The sequence below is a fragment of the Tiliqua scincoides genome, chromosome 7 (assembly GCF_035046505.1).
Source record: "Tiliqua scincoides isolate rTilSci1 chromosome 7, rTilSci1.hap2, whole genome shotgun sequence".
In the NCBI taxonomy this organism is placed as follows: domain Eukaryota; kingdom Metazoa; phylum Chordata; class Lepidosauria; order Squamata; family Scincidae; genus Tiliqua; species Tiliqua scincoides.
This window is the reverse complement of record NC_089827.1, coordinates 7739887-7756979: the sequence shown is the minus strand read 5'-3', so window position 1 is coordinate 7756979 and position 17093 is coordinate 7739887. Positions and strand designations below refer to the sequence as shown.

Sequence of the window (17093 nt, the reverse complement as noted above, 5' to 3'; positions counted from 1 at the left end):
CAATTTTGTTTAAGGGCTTTGCAAGAGCTGTTCTGTCATCTTTCATGGGTTTTGTCTCAGCCTCTCCAATGTTTAGAAGTGCTGAATGTGGAGCACCCAGCACAATCACCCTATTCCCCCCCCCCTTCAGAAAGCACATAGCCAATGCACTGAGGGGGGATTCTAAACTGTTGGGGGAAGTTTAGGGATTGTAAGTCTCTGGCAGAATCTGGGACAGGGAGCCATTAGATATTTGACTTTCTCTGTAAACCGCTTTGTGAACTTTTTGTTGAAAAGCGGTATATAAATACTGTTGTTGTTGTTGTTGTTGTTGTTGGCAGAACTCCTGCTTGGCATGCAGACGGTCCCAGGATCAATTTTGGGCAGTTCCACAGAGGACTGGGAAAGATTCCTGGCCTGAACTCCGCAGAGTCACTGGCAACCAGTGAAAACCAATTTAGACCAATGTTGCTGAACTTGTTTCTCCTGATACATCACTTCTAATGTAATTACATCAAGTACCACCAATACCTAAAATACTTGGGGCTGTGATGTCACTTCCAGGTTCACGAAGCTCAAAGCAGTCACTGTATCTTGTCCTCACAAGCACTCACAAGAACAGGGCTCACAGCAACTTGGTGGCGCTCGGAGTGGCTCGGAGAACTGGGCGCAGAGAATGCTTCTCAACTTGGCTTGGAGCAGTGCTTCTCTGCCTGAACTCAGAAGTGACGTCACAGCCCCAGACACCACGGCCTCTGGTGTAGCAACATCTCACGTACCACCGGTGGTACACCTATCACCGGTTGAAAAAAAAATGCTGATTTTGATGGACACAGAGGATGGGGGCTTCCTGTGTAGGACTCCTGTCTCTTGTCTCCACCCAGGGTGCCACAATTGATCAATTGGTCAAAACAAAGCCTGGGTGTTGATGATGACTTGTACATGCATTTTACACCATGTAACAAAATCAGAACAATGTCATGTTTGTCTGAATAGTTTGTTGTTTTCTTTATTAATTCTGGTGCGAGGAACTCCAAACTGCTGCTATTTTTGACATTGCATCAATCGTTTAGCCACCATTTCCACCATGCAATTGTATCGTATGACTTGTTGAGAATGCTTTGCTGACCTTCAGATCAATGTACTGACATTGTGGGCGCGAACAGCAGGCTCACCATGGATTTAAATCCATGCATTTAAGGATACTGAAGTTTTGATGGTGTGGACAGGGTGAAGACAGCCAGCATTGTATTCCTAGGGTTGGGCCTGAGATCTGATTTAGTGCTCCTTTCAAATAAAGCTGAACTATGATTAGAAACGTTGTGGTCTTGTATTATCCTTGACAGTGGCCACCATTGGATCACCTGCCCCGTCCCTTGCTGAACGTTTTGCAAAAGCTTTAACTGAAAGCAAAGATAAATGCAAGAAAACATTCGGAATTCTGGCGCACAAAAAACATAGCTTTTTATTTGCCTAGCACTGAGGGCCCTCTAGTGGCACTTTCATTCTCATGATTTTTTACACCGGGGGGGGAGGGGAATACTCCCAATTAACTAGGTATTTCATTCATCATTTCTTGTTTCATGCAAGCGTCCCCAGTGTGTGGCTTATTTGCATATGTTGATCCGTGAAATATGTGCACATTTAAAATGATCAATTGCCTATCAAGCCTTAAAAATATTGCTCTGAACACCTGGCGCTGACCCTTTCCCTAGCAATACCTTGCTTATCCAGCTCATTGTGCAAATGATGGAGCACTCTTGTCTCCAGTGAACCCTGGAGGTGGGTGGGAGAGGAGCTGGTGAAATGCCAATGGAACTAGACTTGTCTTCTGCTTGTCTTCAACAGCCTTTGAGGGTGTTATATCTCTAATTACTATGCTGTGATTTTATCGGAACATAACAATGGCAGCTGACCTATGGTTGGATGAGTTGTAGGTTGGTTTTATCCATGACAATGGCCCATAATCTAATTGTCTGACCCTGGATCATTGGTTAAACTGCTAATAGGATGCAGTAGGGTTATTGTTCTGTGAAGCAGGCTATTCTACTAATGCTATACTACTGGATAACTGGATCCTTTTTAATCTGGATTCCAACTTGATTTGGGCACTCAAATAACCTTGGTTACCCTAATGCAGCAGCAATGCCTTAGGACAGGGGTGCCCAAACCCCGGCCCTGGGGCCACATGCGGCCCTCTCAATGCGGCCCTCAGTCTCTAATGAGCCTCTGGCCCTCCGGAGATTTGTTGAAGCCCACACTGGCCTGACACAACTGCTCTCAGCGTGAGACCTCTTGTGTGAGCTGTGGGATGAGGGCTTCTTGCTGTTTCACATCCGTGATGCAGTAGTGGCAGCAAAGGAAAGGCCAGCCTTGTTTTGTGCAAGGCCTTTTATAGGCCTTGAGCTATTGCAAGACCTTTATTCATTCATATAAGTTCATCTTTAATATATTCATTTATGTAAACTTATGTAAATTTATTCAAATTTTAAATGTAAATTAATTCTTTTTTTCCCTGGCCCCCGACACAGTGTCAGAGAGATGATGTGGCCCTCCTGCCAAAAACTTTGGACACCCTTGCCTTAGGGCATCGCGGCACACTCACAGGGGTGTCATGGGATGAACCTGGGATATCCTCCCACCTGTTTCCCTGGGCACCATCATCTTGGATCTCATGAGATTTGGTGAGATCCAAGATGACAGTTCCCAAGTCTTGTGAGATTTGGGTGCCACCATCTTGGCTGGCACACCTTGCTCAGCCAGGAAGAAGAGGCTGTGGGGGCATCACGACCCAGGTAAGATTGGGAACCACAGCCCTAATACATAACTTGCGGCATGTGGAAGTGCTTCCCTAATGGTTCTCTTGGACCTCTCATCATCTTTGATACGATCAGTCACAGTATCATTACAGGCATCTTATGGGCCACCTTGCTGGGGTGCACGTGGGAGAACTGTTGAACATTAAATTTCAATACTTCAATACTGTGCCATTGCCTTTGGCTTCCATTTTGTTTCTGGACCCAATTCAGAGTGCTGGTGCTGACCCTCCAAGCCCTAAATTGGTTTAGGCCCCAAACTTTGGAAGAACTGTATCCTCCTTTATGAGTCTGCCCAGTCACTCATAACTGGAGGTCCTAATTTGTGTTCCTCTGATTTCTGCGGGGGGGATGAGTGACCACACAGGAGAGGACTTTCTTAGCAATTGCCTCAGGAATGATTTTCCCTGGAGGTGAGGACTATTTTCCTTCCTTATGGCTGATGTTCTGGCAGAAGCCAAATACAGGTGCGTCCCCTGTATCTGCAGGGGGCTTTGTTCGCCCCCCCCTACAGAAACCACAGATATGGGGGAAACATACATAAATGGCAGAAAAAGAAAGGTACTGTATTGGGTACAGGGGCTGCGGGGGGGGGTCCCTTGGATCTGTGAATAAGTGAAACTGTGGCTACTAGATCCGTGGATGGGGGGGACACTTGTATTTTTCCGTGCTAGAAAGGAAATATGGTGCTTTATGGTGCATTAGCTGCTTTTCCTTTCTTCTACTGCAGTGCATGCAGTGAATCCACTGTTATTTATTGTTTTAATCATCATGCTATTGTGCTTTGTGCTTGTACGCTTGTGTTTTATCGCTAACATTATGATGCATTCATTGATTTGATTGTTTTATTGTTGGCTTTCATTTTGCCAGCTTATTGATAGGAAGACAAGACAGAAATGCTTTTAATGGAAATAAATAATAGACTATTCCCATAGTCAGTTTCCCCTGATCAGTTGGGTTTGCATTGCAAGGAGCCGAAGAAGAAATTGGGCCGTCTCGAGACAGAGCATCTACGGGACAGAGCGTAGAAAAGTTCTGTCTATCTCGTTCTCCCGTTGTGTTCTCTGCGGACCATTGGCACTCCAAATAAAAGCTTGTAATGCAAGTCTTGGTCTCGGTGGCACAGCCCAATTTCAGTCGCTTGATCGAGAACAAAACAAAGAAGACGTATGCTTTAAAATGTTTCATTAGTCTGCGTTTTCAGCTTCCTCTTTCTTTGATGTGGCCATGTTCCTCATTTCTCCTGGGCCCGCCAAGGAAATGCCACAAATATATCTGTACATTCAGCAGAATTATAATCAGTCAATCAGGAAGCACCATTGAAATAAATCAGTTCAAGAGGCCATTATGAAAACAATCAAACAGCATATTAATGTGAAAGCAAGAGTGATGGAAAATCTTGCTTGTGTTTAGCCCATAAACTCTTTTAAATAATCCTACATACTTTGTACCTGGGAAAGAAGAACAGAGACATTAAGTGAAAATAGTAAGTACAGGTGAGTCCTTTTTATCTGTGGGTTTAGAACCTAAAGATTTGGCTCACCATGAGTTTGAACTCACAGAGGAGGACTTCACCTGATATCCTGGATGCGACCGGTGCTTCCAGTCATATCCAGAGGTCAGGTGAGGCTGCAGACCTGTGGATTCCATTATCCCGCAGGTTTCCAGGAGCAGAACCCCCATGCAGTGGCATAGCTAAGGCATCTGCTAGCTGGGGGAGCCTCTTGTAGCTTGTAGCCCCTCCCACGACAACATCAAATTTATTAATTAATAAATAAATAATTTTCTGGCTAATTGGTCATACATTTTGATAGAATACAGATATTCATACGTGGTTTGTTTCATTGCATTCAGCATTAAATTACCTTTCCATTTACGTATAACATGATGGTATTATTCGTACTTACCAAGGTTCTCACAATTAAAATGTTTTCTGGTTAATTGGCCATAACGTTTGATAGAATACAGATATTCCAATGTGGTTTGTTTAATTACATTCAGCTTTAAATTACCTTTCCAATAATATATAAAATGATGGCATTATTTGTAAAACTAAGGTTTCCACAATTTTGGCCACTAGTGTCAAGCTCAGCTGGTTGCCCCCCTAAAGCTTGTTGCCCTGTGCAATTGCTACCCCCTGCACCCCCTTAGCTACGCTACTGCCCCCTTTGCATGCCAAAGGCCAACTGTACTGAAAACTGTTCACACATTAAACTGCATCCAGGTATATCTATGTATCATCATTGTTAGTCCACACCGGGTATAGTCACATGTAACTTGATCCTTATACAATCAGGTCCAATCAAAACACAATGCACATAGGGGCTGATCTGTAAAAATGAACCCAGGCACTGTCATTCACATGAAACGGTGTACCGAATAAACACAGACAGTACATACAGAATGTCTGTATCGGAGCTCGGCATAGCATGTGAACAGTTCCAGTGTAATGGTGTTGGTTTAAGCCATTTCTGCCCCGCATTGCATATATGCAACAGAGACCAAATGCGTACATTTGTGGGCTGGGCAAAAATGGGTTAAAGCAGCAATTTTCAATCACTGTGCCATGGCACACTGGTGTGCCATCAGTGGTGCGCAGGTGTGCTGTGGGAGTTTTTTTGGGGGGGCGGGGATTGTTTAATAGTGGAGCCATTGAGGGGCGCGAGCCCCCTGCTGGCAATGTGGTGTGCCTTGTCAATTGTCAAAAAACGGGTGGTGTGCCTCGACAATTTTAGTGCGGTATCAGTGTGCCGTGAGACGAAAAAGGTTGAAAATGGCTGGATCGGCAGAATACTGCTAAGCACCAGATATGATTCACTCTGATTTAGGAGACTTCTAAGTCTTCTGAAGGAGGACACTTACAGCAAATGGCACTGTTTGGGACAAAGAGCTGCTTTTAGGGAGGCAGTTTCCAACAGGGAAAATGGCACAGGAATAAAGGGTTAAACAAGCCATGGTTCCGATCCAAATTGTAGCCCAACAGGGCTGTTGATTGCGAATCACACGAAACCTTCAAACGGCATGACAAAAGCAGTTAATATTCAACGTCGTTTGGCCCGCAGGTCCCTGAATCAAGGTGGATAAATTTCCTGCCGTGATCACAATGATCTGAAAAAGGGACAGCTGTTACCAAATGATTTTTATTAGCCCCCAAATGGTCCACATCAGTGGCATAGCTAAGGGGAGGACATTGCCCCAGGTACCACACCTTGAGGGAGTGCCAAACGTGCACCCCCCCCATGGTGCATCATGAGGTAAGTGGGCACTTGGAGGAGCGTCCAGGAGGAGTTCTGAGGTGTGGGGAGTCTGTGTATTATTTATTTATTAAAAAGATTTTTATACCGCTTTTCTAAAAATCCAAAGTGGTTGACAACAAAGCAGAAATACATCGAAATGACCTCCCTGCACCTCAGAACACCACTGGTCCACATGTTGTAGCGGGAAGAACGAAGGGGGCTACTTGGTAGTCGTGGAATGAACCTTTTGTTTCTTCAAAGAATAGCAGGCTTCTAAAAGACTGAAAATTTTTTAATTTACACAAGCTTTCATGGGTCTAATTGCTCGATAGCCTTTTCTAACTACCTCTCTACATTATTCTGAGAGTATTATTGATTTCAGTCATGTGTTCATAAACAGTTTACATCCTGTCAACTTCATTGGCTGCAGTAAATAAAGGAGCAAAGGTTAGTTATAAATTTTATGCGTAGAGAAATGATACAGCATAGGAAACAGAGCCGTAACGAGGATGGCGCCTGAGGGGCACCTGCCCTGGCAATACGCCCAGAGGGGGATGCATTACTGCCTCGCAATTTCTGTCCTAGTTACGGAGGAGGCTCTGGTGGCTTTGCATCCCTGATTCCTTCTCCCCTGGAGGCTCCAGAACTAGGAATGGGGACTCAACACTGCCACAGCAAGAGCCCCCTTCTATGAGGAGAACCCATTAGTGACATCATGGGACACAATGTCACCCAAGCACAAGGGCAGCGCATACAGCTCTGTTAAGAAGAGCCTCACGCTGGGTGAGTCCCCTGATCCCTGTACTACCCACACTGACCAGTCGTGGTTTCCAGGGAGGGTCTTCCCAGCCCAACCTGAAGATGCTGAGGAGTCAACCTGGAAAGGACCTTCTGCCACTGAGCGGTGGCCCTTCTAACATTCTCTAAGTGCTCTTTTTGTCTTGTTAGGCTCGTACACAAGACTTGTCCTGGGTGCCCTTTGCAAAGTACCCCTGAGTTGGGCCATCTTTAATGGGGTGACTCAAAAGTCTTGAGATGAGGCATGGGGCCTTCCCATCACCTTCCCTGTTTCCCACCCTGACTGCTCTCCTTGCTCAAGAATTCCAAATTAAGAAAGAAAAGCCTTTCTTTTCTTAGGGAAGCCATCCATCGAGCCAGATAAATAGAAAAGACTATCCCTGGTGTACAGCTGCATCTGATACTGGGAGATAGGGTTCCCTTGTATCTGCAGTTTCGGTATCCACTGGGGCCCCTGGAACGTATACCCCATAGATACAGGGGGACCCCTATATATGTATGTAAGAATATATGATCTACATGAATTTACCTTAGAATTTTATATCAGGACACAAGAATGGTACACTGCTTAAAACAGAATAATTTATTACCCTCTTAGGGCATGTTACTTTTGTAAGTAGCCAAAATAGAAATGATGGCAAAACTTGCATGAATCCACCTAACACTAATTTTTTTTTTTTTTTTGTATAAAGTATGGCCACCCAGATGACCTGCGTCAGGAAAACAGTGTAGGGGGAGAAGGGGTTTAACCCCCTTTTCTCCATTCTATTTTCCCACTGAAAATCACCCCCTCAAAAGTGGCATTCGCCATGATTGGAAAAGCCAATAGCAACTTTGGGGTTCATATTTAGTGGGGAAATGGGTGTGTGTGTGGGGGGGGGGGGAAGTTACAACTTCCTGATTTAGGCTGAAGACTCCCTTGACTGCTAATGGGAAACATTTAAAGGCATCTCCAGCATGAAGTTTAGTTTATGGAGTATTCTGGGTGGGGAAAAGAGAGCAAGATAATGGTGAAACTGTGTTTTCTTTATTCCAGCTCTGGTATTGGCTTGCTGGACTTGTTTGCACAAGGACTTTCAAGATGGGGCTGGATACCATGTGAAAATATTTGTACGGGGAAAGAGTGAAGATCAAAAGCTGGCAACCTTGACAAAAGGCAGATGGTGCAATAAGAGAAAAGCAGATAAAGAGGGGAGGATTGTTTTTAGGACAACACTGCTGGTTAAGACAGAGCAGACAAGGCTCACTTCACAACATGAAATGACAGTCTCTTAAAATTTGTGATGACGTCTTTATTGATTTCTAGACAGCTGTGGCCTAAATCAGGGTTCACTTTAAAGACAGTGATAAAAACAGATTAGTATTCTGAGTCCGTAAAAACACATTGCCTGCGTCACTATTGCGAAACCAAAAATGCTTCATTGTCGCTTTTGCCTGCTGTTATACACTCTCAGTCTTGACTCTCCCTGCTCCACCCTCTGCATTTTTTTTGTGAAGTGTTTTGTGCCTTTAGAAGACCAGGTGCTCCTTAGAAGCAACAGATCCCCAGAGAAGGATACATATGCCCATCCCAAGATATCGTCCCAAGATGCCCCTCATACAACACCAGACCCAGAGGACATCCACTAAAATTGAGTGTTGGGAGAGTTAGGACAGAAAAAAGAAAACGTTTCTTGACCCAGCGTGTAATTAGTCTGTGGAACTCCTGGCCACAGAATGTGGTGATGGCATCACGTGCATCCTGTGTGATGCAGATGCCATTAAAAGGAAATTGGGAAGGTTGATGGAGAGAAAAAGTCCATCACAGGTTACAAGCCATGATGGGTATGTGCAACCTCCTGGTTTTAGAAATAGGCTACCTCAAAAGGCCAGGTTCAAGGGAGTGGCCACAAGATGCAGGTACCTTGTTAGCTTGGGTCCTTCCAGAAGCCTCTGGTGGGCCACTGTGAGATAGAGGAAGCTGGACTAGATGGACCTTAGGCCTGATCCATCGAGGCTCTTCTTATGTCATCATCACTCTCTCTACTTCTGTCTGTTCCCCAACCTACCCAGTCATTGTTTCCTTTATACAACTATCCTTCCCTTTAGCAAGAGGAGGAAATAAGTTAATGAGTCACCTTCCCCAGACTTGGAGGCTTCTAAACATTCCAGAGAGATCTCTATATCCTGAATCCACCTCCTGACTATTAGCTTAGGCAAAGAGACCTGAATCCACCTCCTGACTATTAGCTTAGGCAAACTGACCATTAAGGAACATTAACATTCTTGTGTTGGATTGCAGGCTCTAATCACATGGGTCACATTAAAGCAAGGCCATTGTGCAAGGCCTGTTCACAATAATCTAAAAGAAAGCCCACAACAATATTTTATTAACCTGTTTTTGGCCGGCCCACATTTGGTCCGTGTTGGGCAGAAGTGGCTTAATGTACCAAGACATTGTGAAGTTCAACAAGCCATAGCAGCAGGTCTCCCATGAGGATGTTGGAAAAAAGTTCATGGGTTCAAACGAGGCTGATCTGCAGTCCTTTGTAGTCTACCTGAAACCAAACATGTCTCATTCCAGAAGGATCTAAGATGGTGTAACACTTGAAAGCTCGCATTCATTGCTGGTGCTAGGTTGCTGGAGGTTCTGAGGCAGAGCTGTGCCTTGCACCATCCCTAGCTTACTGGTGATGGCAGAAGCTCCTTCCGCTCTCCCCATCAGTGAATTGACAAATCTCACACAGCTGATTAGTACTGGGGGTTCCAGGGATTGTCTCAACAAGCTGGGGCCTCTGATGTGCTTTGGTCAGTACTCAGTGTTGGTCAGTAACCTGCCTCTGATGTTTTCCATGATCAGTTTGTTAGGGACTCTGGAGCCAGTCTAAAGAATAATAACAGATGTAGATAAACATTTTTACAGTGGTTCCACAGATTTATCTGAAGTTTAGGAACCTGCTGGTTTGACCCCCCTCAGGTTCTGAACCCACACCTGGAGGACCCACAGAGGGAAAGCGGAAGTGCCTGCTAAAAGGTTGTGGCAGGCATTCTGAGTCATGGGGAGATCGTGCACGGCCTCCCAGAGACAGGTCGGAATTTGGATTTCATTATCAATGGTTTTTGGCCTCTGTGGGAGTTCAGGGAATGAAACCACCGTGGATGCGGAGGACTGGACTGTAATTTATTTATTTAAAAAGATTCACCTTCCACTTTTTCCAACATTCAAAGCGGTTTACAACAAAGAACAAAACATACAAAAACTAAAAAAAAAAATTAAATAAAATGATAAAAATGACAACAGTACACAAACAGATTAAAATATTGGGTTGGCAACCTTCAGTCTCGAAAGACTCTGGTATCGCGCTCTGAAAGGTGGTTCTGGAACAGCATCTAGTGTGGCTGAAAAGGCTGATTCTGGAGTGACAATCCCTTCCACACCGGGAGCAAGTGCAGTCTGTCCCTGGTCTGTCTCCCTGGCTGTGGGCCTTCCTTCTTTGCCTCTTAGCCTCAGACTGTTGGCCAAGTGTCTCTTCAAACTGGGAAAGGCCATGCTGCACAGCCTGCCTCCAAGCGGGCCACTCAGAGGCCAGGGTTTCCCACCTGTTGAGGTCCACTCCTAAGGCCTTCAGATCCCTCTTGCAGATGTCCTTGTATCGCAGCTGTGGTCTACCTGTAGGGCGCTTTCCTTGCACGAGTTCTCCATAGAGGAGATCCTTTGGGATCAGCTGTAAAACCAAAAAGCAACAACAAAAATTAGGAAGGGGTCACCAGGAAATACCTCCCTCCTCAAAGGCCAAGCAAAACAGATGGATCTTCAAACCCTCTGGAAACCATCGAATGAGGAAACCGTTCTCAGGTCCTGTGGCAGTGGATTCCATAAGTATGGCGCCACAACCAAGAAGGCCCTGAACTTTGCCGCCATCCCCTTGGCTTCAGATGGGGCGGTAGCCTAAGCAGGGCATGATCTCAGGGGACGAGCAGGATGTCATATTATTAATGTATGTTATTATTATAACTTATATCGCCTCTGACCACTATGGATCTACCAGGTTTAGAGTATACCCTGGTATTTCCATATAAGTAGAATATTTGCCTATTGCTCCATAGTGAGAGGGGTGGAAATTCACCATATAATTTCCATCATTTCTTCATTCCAAGGTCTAATTGTGAGACAATGTGCTCATTCAAGGAGTAATCCTATCTGTCTCTTTTTATTTGGACTCCTCCTCAGATGGTATGGAGGATCCTCCCTGGATGTGACGGTTTAACTACCAGAATTGCATTCTCATAATGGAAATTTTCCCAGGCAGAAATGAGTCACCTTAGGCGACCAGGAAAGCACTGCTGTCCATAGAGAGAACCCAGCCACTCCATCTGGATCTATGTTGGAATACGTATAGTGGGAAGTGGTGCTGTCACCCTTTGTTGACACTACCAACTTTGCCCAGGTGTGAAACCAACAAAACCTAACAAACAGGCTCTGAGGGTGCTTGTGTAGCCCTTCCTGTCAAAATCCTGCTTTTCAAGTCATGCTCTCATATGCCAAATGCAAGAAAGTCTGGCGATGATGATGCTCTTCGAGTACAAAGAGCACCCAGCAAGCAGTGGCGTCACTAAGGTTTACATTACCTGACGCAGGAGGCCAGCATGTCACCCCCATGATGGACCTCTTCCCATGCAGTGGGCGGGGCAGTGCGCTGGACAATGGGTATGGTGATGCCCCATCACCCCAACCCATGCTGGTTTTTTGGCTATATCTTTTGACAGAATTCAGATATTTCAATGTGGTTTGTTCCGATACATTCTGCATGAAAATACACATCAAACGATATATAACATGATAGTATTATTTGAACGTACCAAGATTTTAAAAATTTTGGCCAATAATAATAATAATAATAATAATAATAATAATAATACAGGTATTTCTATACCGCCTTTCTTGGCGATTTACATGGGCAGGCTATTTAAATCCCCGTAGGGATTTTTACAGTTTGAAAGAAGGTTTTGTGGACTCACCTCCCTGCATTACAATCTCTGAGCATGAACTGGAGGTTGTCCATGACTTTGTGTACCTTGGCTCAACGATCTCCGACACTCATTCTCTCGATACCAAGCTAAACAAGCGCATCGGTAAAGCAGCTACCACGTTTTCCAGACTCACAAAGAGAGTCTGGTCCAACAAGAAGCTGACGGAACATACCAAGATCCAGGTCTACAGAGCTTGCGTCCTGAGTACACTTCTGTACTGCAGCGAGTCATGGACTCTTCGCTCACAACAGGAGAGGAAACTGAGCGCTTTCCACATGCGCTGCATCCTCGGCATCACCTGGCAGGACAAAGTTCCAAATAACACAGTCCTGGAACGTGCTGGAATCCCTAGCATGTATTCACTGCTGAAACAGAGACGCCTGCGTTGGCTTGGTCATGTCGTGAGAATGGATGATGGCCGGATCCCAAAGGATCTCCTCTATGGAGAACTCGTGCAAGGAAAGCGCCCTACAGGCAGACCACAGCTGCGATACAAGGACATCTGCAAGAGGGATCTGAAGGCCTTAGGGATGGACCTCAACAAGTGGGAAACCCTGGCCTCTGAGCGGCCCGCTTGGAGGCAGGCTGTGCAGCATGGCCTTTCCCAGTTTGAAGAGACACTTTGCCAACAGTCTGAGGCTAAGAGGCAAAGAAGGAAGGCCCATAGCCAGGGAGACAGACCAGGGACAGACTGCACTTGCTCCCGGTGTGGAAGGGATTGTCACTCCCGGATTGGCCTTTTCAGCCACACTAGACGCTGTGCCAGAACCACCTTTCAGAGCGCGATACCATAGTCTTTCGAGACTGAAGGTTGCCAATACATTATTATCTTTCAAGAAACCACAACATTCAGATGTTTCTTTCCGATCTGGTCGCACATTCTGGCCTCTATCCTCCCATGCTCAGAGCAGATGGAATAACTCGGCTCAGCTTGTCAGCTGCTTCAAGGTCGCACGGTGCCGGTGGCCTCGAACTGGCGACCTTCGGATGTTATCTTCAGGCAAATGGAGGCTCAACCCTCTAGGCCAGACCTCCTGCCCTAGTAGTGGTGTCATCCCCCCTGTGTGCATCACCCCGGCACGGTACGTATCCCCCGCACCCCACTAGTGACGCCACTGTCGGCAAGTGCACATTTTTCCATTCTCAGCTAAGCTGAATGCCACACGTGGAAGAGAATCATCTGGAAGTTGCAGCCAGCGCAGAATGCGGCAGCTTACGTGGTTGTTGGAGCCCAAAGGTTTGACTCTGTCGGCACACAGGTTAGGTGCGCAGGGGGAACTGCCACGGGCCACTTAGTTAGAATTGCACTATTAGAAAACAGACATTGAAAATTGCTGTGGACTTGGGGATGAGGCTGTAGCCTACTGGCAGAACAGATCTCAGGCAGAGGTGCCACTAAGGTTTGTGGCACTCAGTGTGAGAGCTCATTGCGTCACCCCCATGATAGACCTCTTTACATACCTGACCAAAGAGAATAAATTACAATATTGTGTGCCCAGCCTAAATGCAGTAGCTAGGGTTGGGGTAACCCCCATTTACTTTATTTAAATATGTAACAGTGCAGTTCATCCAAGAAATCAGTAACCAGCAGAAAACCAGTGGCCAACCTGGTGGCATGTACGCAACTGAATATTGTTATTGTTATTATTATTTACAGTATTTATATACTTCTTTTCAACTAAAAGTTCACAAAGCGGTTTACAGAGAAAAATCAAATAACTAATGGCCCCCTGTTCCAATAAGAGTTCTAGTACAAGCTCTGATACATGGAAATGAGAGCTGTCTCATACTAACAGCTTATTGGTTCTCTGCTGTGTCATAATAACACCTCATTGGCTCTTGGAACAATGACTCTCATTGGTCAGTTTTGAGTTAAGAAAATCCACTTTTTGTTACATAAGGCAGTTGTGTTTTCCTTTTCTGGTTATTTGGCCATAACTTTTGATAGAACTCATATAATTGAACCTCATTTGCTTCATTGCGTTCTGTATGAAATTACCTTTCCAATGATATATAACATGATGGTACTATTTGAAAATACAAATATTTCAACAATTGTGGCCGCTAGTGGCGTCGCCTCCCCCCCCCCGAAGGTGTCAGCCGGTGCGGTCTGCACACCCCCCACACTCCCTGGTGATGCCACTGGTCTCAGGGTCAGTCCTTTGTATCTCTAGGTAAGTCTGGAGCAAACCCCTGTCAATCGATAAAGCTGATACAAACCTAGAGGACCAGTGGTTGGCTCCATATAAAACAACTTCCTGCATTACTAACCCATTGCATACATTGGGATGCATTTATATAATACGTTCTTGATCAGATTTAAAATCAGATTTAAAATGCTTGTTACCTTATTAGCCTAATTACTGTCGCATTTCAAACACATGACAGCATGTTTTAATAACAAATTGTTCCCTCTTATCCTGCGTTGGCTGCTCACATTTCCAAGAAGGTTATACATTGTGAATCATCTGTTAGGCATTGTTTAGATACTTTGTGTCTGCGTTTTGTAACTTGGCATCTTGTTCTTGCTAACTTCAGAATGTCCTTGGTTTGATTATTTAGTCACTGAGAAGTCGCTCCAAGACCGAGGTGGAGATTTTTTTTTTTAAATGTGGCATTTCATATTTTTGACGTATTGGTGCATGTTGCAACTCAGATTAAAAATGACGTGTGGACTGGTGAGTCAGAGAACAAGTGGACTGTACCAAAGACCTGGGAAGAACATTTTGATGTTGCATTCACAACTACATGAGAGGGACGAGTGACTCGAGTCGGACTCGAGTCCCCAAACGCATTTTTTGTGTCTCATGCAGACTCGAGTTATGCTTGTTTTGAAACTGGAAGTGACTCAGGACTCGGGAGTTTTTCCTGGGAACAATGGAGATGCCACTCAGCTTGGACCTATAGGGTTTGAATGTGGCTTCCGGATCATGCTTGGGAATGTGGGGAGTGTGCTAGAAATGGGCTATGTCAGATACAAGGGAGGGCACCAGGATAAAGGTCTCTTGTTGTCTGGTGTGCTGCTTGTGGCATTTGGTGGGCCGCTGTGAGATACAGCAAGCTGGACTAGATGGGCCTATGGCCTGATCCAATGGGGCTGTTCTTATGTTCTTATGTGCTTGCTTACTTTTTTTTGTGGTTTCCGAAGGACCTTGTGGGCGATCTGGAAGCTGCATTCAAACTGGCATGAGCAAGAGACTTGGAGAGAGGAGGGTGGGTTGGCTCCTGGAGGCTGGGTGGGAGGTACAGTGGAGGAGTGAGGTTTAAGTTTTGTTTTTGGGACCTGCCCACTGCTTTTGTCCCCTTGCTTGAGCCACCTGTCCCCTCCCACCTTGCATGTTTTCCGGTACTGGTGTCAGGTTGCTGGAGGTCCTAGTGCTAAGCTTGGACCTGGGCATCTCATCTGCCTCTGGTTGGCATGGCCAAGGGGTGGTATGGCTAAGTGCTAATCCTGACAGGTGTTGGTTCTCAGCCAGTACCCAACCAGGTCAAACCCACTGTCACTCTTGAAGTTTTCCCCTTTTCTATGGGTCAAACAACAGTTTTAAGGGAATCAGAGCCCAATCCTATCCAACTATCCAGCACCAATGCAGCCCTGAAGTAAGAGAACAAATGTTCCCATTCCTTGAGGAGACCTCTGTGACTGACCCCCTCCACCACAGAATGCAACTCATACTCAGTTGGCATGGCTGTATCAGCGCTGCAAAATGGGATAGGATTGGGCCTTTACTTTAAAGCCTCCCTCCCCCAGAAGCATGGTTCTAATCTCACTTGGGCCTCATGTGGTTGTTATGAATTAACAAAACAAAAGCAGGAAATCCTAATCACCAGTTTCCCATGTTCCATCTAGTTCAGCCATAAAATGGCCAGATACTTATTCTTCAGGGGATTTTTTTTTTAACATCACATTAATCAAAACATTTTATTTCCAGCAAAGACTACAAATCAGGCTGCAATCCTATATACTTTTAACTGGGAGTAAGTTCCACTGAACTTAATAGGACCTACTTCAGAGTAGACATGCATAGGACTGCACTGCCTATCTCTTAGGCCAGGGATGGGCAAACTTTCAAATTTAGGGATCCTGGATCTTTCAATTCCCTCTTCTGTACAATTATTACTGGTCCATGATCCCTAAACTTGAAAGTTTGCCCACCCCTGTCTTAGGCTGTAATCTTACGCATGTTTACCTGAGAATAAGACCCACTTAGTGCAGAGGGACTTGCTTCCAAGGAGAAGCACAGTTATTTTGTGTTTTAAAATCAAATGCAGATAAGAATGATTAACAAAGAGCAACCCAAATGTATATCTAGTTGATAATACCTGAAAAGTTGGAATCCTTCAAAGGTCCTTTTTCGAAACCAGCTTGTGAATTGGGAAGGTCCCTGGCACGCTTATGCCAGCTGCGAAAGGCAGAGTGCAGAAGATTCTCCATACTGGGGAAAAATGACTTTAATTCACATACGATCTTTAGTAATGTTATCATTTCACAATCAACACCATTTGTCTAGGATAGACTTGAGTAGCAGCCCAATCGTAATGAAATTCTTGAGAGGCAATTCTGTGGTGCCAACATGTGCTACACTGCATCCCATAGGGAAATTTAGGCTGAGAGCTCCTTGGGGTAAGGCGCAGCAGCTGCAATGGGTCAACTTAGACCTGAGCTGGCAATATTGTTGCCTCCAATCCGGTGGCGTAGCTGGAGGGGGCGGGGCACCCAAAGTGGGCAAGCGGCCTGTCCCTTCGGAGCCAGGAACTCCGGCTGCTTGCCCGCTTTGGGTGTGCCGCCCCCCTCCAGCTACACCACCACTCCAATCTCCCCAGTGTGCATTTTCCCCTATTTAAAACCACCCACCTCCCTCGTCCCTCCCATGAGCTCACCATCAGCTGGGTTGCAGCTGCCATCTAGGGAATCCCAATGCTCAGCAATTCTGTAACCCTGCAGATGCCCGATCTCATCTGATCTCGGAAGCTAAGCAGGGTCAGGCCTGGTTAGTACTTGGATGGGAGACCGCTTGGGAATACCAGGTGCTGTAGGCTTATACCATAGTCTTTCGAGACTGAAGGTTACCAACCACCAGCAATTACATCATCACTGAGTGTGGAACCAGGCGGCCACATCCTCTTGCATCTATGTGTGGCTCAGGGGATAGTTGCAGGTCACAGGCAGAAAAACCTGAAATCTGTGATTTAAAAAATGCTTTAATGGGTCCACTTCTTAGCAATCTACAGCTTAAATCAGGAGTGTCAAAGT

The 17093-nt window shown here is 45.5% G+C and overlaps 1 pseudogene; it reads left to right on the top strand.

Moving 5' to 3' along the window:
- Positions 1-16759: 16759 nt before the first annotated feature.
- Positions 16760-16879, top strand: LOC136657771 (5S ribosomal RNA; annotated as a pseudogene).
- The last annotated feature ends 214 nt before the right edge of the window (positions 16880-17093 follow it).